A 5,058-nucleotide genomic window follows, 5' to 3' on the forward strand; every position below is an offset into this window, starting at 1 on the left:
AAAATAACTTTGAAGAGACTTCAAGAGGGCGTGAAACCTTTGACCGGTAAATGGGTGTGGTCCGTTAACTCTCACACGATTGGTTATCAATCAGGGTGTCGGTCGGTCGGCAGGGCGCGAATCGAAACAACAACACACTTTGTCTATGGTTAAGGGCCCCCTGCGTCTCGAGGTCAAACAATAACGAAGGTGTCCTAAGCCAAGCTCAGGGAGGACAGAAACCTCCTGTGGAGCAGAAGGGCCAAAGCTTGCTTGATCTTGGGAGGTAGTGACAAAAAAGACTTTGAAGAGAGTTCAAGAGGGCGTGAAACTGTTGACCGGTAAACGTGTGGTCCGTTTAACTCTCACACGATTGGTTATCAAACAGGGTGTTGGTCGGTCGGCAGGGCGCAAAACGAAACAACAATAGACTTTGTCTATGGTTTAGGGCCCCCGGCGTCCTGAGGTCAAACGATAATGCAGGTGTCCTAAGCCAAGCTCAGGGAGCACAGAAACCTCCTGTGGAGCAGAAGGGCCAAAGCTTGCTTGATCTTAGGAGGTAGTGACAAAAAAGACATTTGAAGAGAGTTTAAGAGGGCGTAAAACCGTTGACCGGTAAATAGGTGTGGTCCGTTTACCTCTCACACGATTGGTTATCGAATAGGGTGTCGGTCGTTCAGCACGGCGCGAAACAGAACAACAACAGACTTTGTCTATGGTTAATGGCCCCCTGTGTCCCGAGGTCAAACGATAATGCAGGTGTCCTAAGCCAAGCTCAAGGAGGACAGAAACCTCCCGTGGTAGCTTTGGAGCTGTGATAATAATTTTTTGTCTAGTTCAGGTTTCTTTAGGATGGGGGTGACAGCAGCAGCTTTGTAGCTGGAGTGGACAATTCAGTTGGGGGTGGAGTGGCTGTAACCGGTGGAGCCGATTGCAATGGAGAGACGCAAGTGCGGAGGCCATAGTTATGCAATCCCACAAGACGCTGCACTGCACTCAACAGTGTAAGAAGAAAAGAATACCAGAGGCGGAGGATTCTGTTCACACATTCCCAGAACCTGTGGGACAGAGTCTTTATTTTATCAATCAAGTTATTTGAGCCCCGCTCATGTCTCTTTACTCAATAAAGGTCTATTTTTTGTTCCTACCACACAGTGTAATTACTTTGATCTGAATGTAGACCTTTTTAAGTTCTTTAGACACATTCGCTTAAGGGAATACTTTAACTCAGACTCCCTTCATAAATTGGTTATTTTGGACCTTCATCTAAATGCATACTTCTAAAGCAACAGCGACTTGATCGTCAGTCACCCAACCTGAATCCAATTAAGCATGCGTTTCACGAAACAGGAAAGAACTGAAGGTGGCTGCAGTACAGGCCTGACCGCAATATACTGGTAGATACCTAACATCTGGTGATGTCTATGATGCGCAGAAAGGCAGTCATGAAATGGATTTGCAACCAAGTATTACATATGACAACTTCATTTAAGATTACTTTGTAAAATTACTTTTGTCCCTTAAAATAGGGACAAATCCAATGGGTTTTAAATCCAATTTTCCTCCAGAAAGCCACTTTACGTTGATGTTTTTTTTTAAGAACCCCTCAACATACTGTGCAAATAGGAACCAATAGGAACCATTAACTAGCAATAGGAAACACTGATTTCTCGGTGTAGTCACTGAAATTGTGAAAAATGTTAACAAGAATTGCAACAAAAACATGATTAGGAGCAAAGGAGATTAATCAAATGCTTTTAAAAAAAAATTCTAACACTGCATTCTGTCTGAACTCAAAAAGCCAAGTGGCTTAGCCATAAGTGGCTTAGTGACTGTAGAAAATAAGAAATGTAGACCAAAACAACGCCTACTTACCTACTTTGACTGGTTTAGTGACCTACTAGGGTCTGTGATCTGTGTCAGTGGTACCATATTGACATGTGTTTTTATTTAGCACATTCAGTTACAACTAGTTACTGCTTCACATTGGTGTATTGATTCATGTAGCTTATGCTCAAATAAGAGCTGTGAAAAATAGATCTGTAGGTCTGTAAATGATAGCATTATCAAATCATGTGACATTCAAGTCAAAGAACAACACTAACAGAATCCTACTCCAACAGTAATGCTCCAACTCCTCACACCTTAAACCACACTTAAATGATTCATGCTAGATTGCTATATTAAGTCCCATCAATCACAATGTTACAATGGAAAATCTCAACACCAGCATTTTCATCAGCTTTATTGTTCAAAACCGACAAACTATGTGGCCATGTTTCGGTAAAAAGTATTTTACAGTAATGAGATATATAGGGATATGGCTGTGCATCAAGGTACATAGAAGGACAGTTAGTTAAATGGTCCATGGCTATACAGGTGCTGGTCATAAAATTAGAATATCATCAAAAAGTAGATTTATTTCAGTAATTCCATTCAAAAAGTGAAATGTATTCAAAAAAAGTGAAATGGTTAAAGGCGCCCTGCGTCCCGAGGTCAAACGATAATGCAGGTGTCCTAAGCCAAGCAGTGAGGACAGAAACCTTCCATGGAGCAGAAGGACAAAAGCTCGCTTGATCTTGATTTTCAGTATGAATACAGACCGTGAATGAGGGGCCTCAGGATCCTTCTGACTTTTTGGGTTTTAAACAGGTGTCAGAAAGTTACCCGCTCCCAACTCGGGGAGGTTGTGACAAAAACAGGGTGTCGGTCGGTCGGCAGGGCGCAAAACAAAACAACAACAGACTTTGTCTATGGTTTAGGGCCCCCTGTGTCCCGAGGTCAAACGATAATGCAGGTGTCCTAAGCCAAGTTCAGGGAGGACAGAAACCCCAAATTCAGTATCTCAGAAAATTTGAATATTGTGAAAAGGTTCAATATTGAAGACACCTGGTGCCACACTCTAATCAGCTAATTAACCCACAACACCTGCAAAGGCCTTTAAATGGTCTCTCAGTCTAGTTCTGTAGTCTACACAATCATGGGGAAGACTGCTGACTTGACAGCTGTCCAAAAGACGACCACTGACACCTTGCACAAGGAGGGCAAGACACAAAAGGTCATAGCTAAAGAGGCTGGCTGTTCACAATATGGGGTATTGTGAAGAGGAAGATGTGATACGCCAGACCCAACAATGCAGAAGAGCTGAAGGCCACTATCAGAGCAACCTGGGCTCTCATAACACCTAAGCAGTGCCACAGACTGATTGACTCCATCCCAAGCCTGCAGTAATTCAGGCAAAATGAGCCCCAACTAAGTATTGACTGCTGTACATGCTCATACTTTTCATGTTCATACTTTTCAGTTGGCCAACATTTCTAAAAATCCTTTTTTTGTATTGGGATAGTTTTTGGGATAGTTGTCAGTTATAATCATCACAATTAAAATAAATAAATATTTGAAATATCAGTCTGTGTGTAATGAATGAATATAATATACAAGTTTCACTTTTTGAATGGAATTACTGAAATAAATCAACTATATTCAAATTTTATGACCAGCGCCTGTAGATGTCACTTCTCATTGTTGAGGTCATCTGAACAAGAATTAACTCAGCATTTTAGAGGTAGATGTTACCTAATGTTATGTCTCTGATTGTTTTTTAGGTCTCAAATTGTTTGGAAATCTTGTCAGGAACTGCGTACCACATTGAACATGTCAGTGGCCTGTTATGGGACATTAGTTGGAGTAGTCTTCTATCTTCTACTTACAAACACTGTGAGCTGACCTTGAGTTGTGTATTTAAGTTGTGGGTGTTCTGTTGAATTCCCAAAATGCCTAGTCTAGTAACATCACAGGATCAGGGAAAGCTGTTCAAAACAATTCTGAAGACAAACGGTGCTTAGAGAATGACAGTGGCCAAGTCCCATGGAAACAATGAGTGGAGAAGGAAAGAGGGCAATAAAAGTGATGTGAACACACACACACACTCTAATCCCACTGTTTGACCTCCCCAGCTGCTGTTGTGATAAAGGTCTCCCAAAACCTCAAGAAAACCAATAGCCCATCAACATCAATACATTCTTTGCTTTCTTTTTGCTCAGCAAAACTGCCACTGCATTTATAAATATAATCATATAACATTTCCTGCATTATTTCCAATCCCCCCTGAGTAAATATAAGGATTTGCTCTGGTGTGAAGAGCAAGCCTTAGTGTCTGGCTGGGAGTCACAGACCTTTCCTTCTCCCATAATAACCCATCACAGTATGGATCCTGTAAGGAATGTATAGTTAATGCTGTGACCATAATTCTTCAGCTGTGTCCTTCCCCTGATTTACATAAAGTAGAAGGTTAAACACAGTGTTCCAATGGTAATGGAAAGGATTATTAAAAATGAGACAAAATACAGGACCAATTATTCTCACGGCATACAATACATTATGCCGTGTAGCTTAGCTGAGTGTTATTCTTACCACCTTTCTTGGGTAAATGTTAGTTTAGCATTGCCAGAGTCTTGACACCGTTAAGAGAATAGGATAAAACCCATTTACGCAACACCATCTTGTTCTCACAAGGACACAACACTGCAAGTTTACACTAGCTACTTTGGATTACTTGTTTGGGCCAGGAGACATGCTGAAAGTATAGACAAACTATGACATGTAGTGAACTGTAGAAGTATTTCGGCAGTGATATTTTGGTGGGAAGCGTAAAATGTGCTGTAATTTCTCAATATGGATGAAAATACCCCTAAATGAAGGCTAACATTCTTCACTTCTACCACATATCATAGCATAATTTCAAATGTTAAGTGCTGGAAAACTGAGCAAAAAAACACACGTGTGTGTCACTGCCCACATTTTCTATAGAGTTCACTGCATGTTAGCTTCAAGATTCTCCAGAATAAATCTTTTTTTGAAAAACCACAACAAACCTTTTCTCTAGTATCAGCCATCCTATAAACAATTGCATTTGCAAATGAGAAGCAATGAATCATTGGTCATGTGTAGTGTTTCTGACCACTTCAGATTCCTTTGAATCAAAGTAAATGAACGGAACATGGAAATGGACTTTAGAGTAAATATGTCTTTGTGTAGAGGTCTCTGCTATCGATCAAAACAACTACTCCTGGCACAATA

The sequence above is a fragment of the Esox lucius genome, chromosome 12 (assembly GCF_011004845.1).
Source record: "Esox lucius isolate fEsoLuc1 chromosome 12, fEsoLuc1.pri, whole genome shotgun sequence".
NCBI lineage: Eukaryota > Metazoa > Chordata > Actinopteri > Esociformes > Esocidae > Esox > Esox lucius.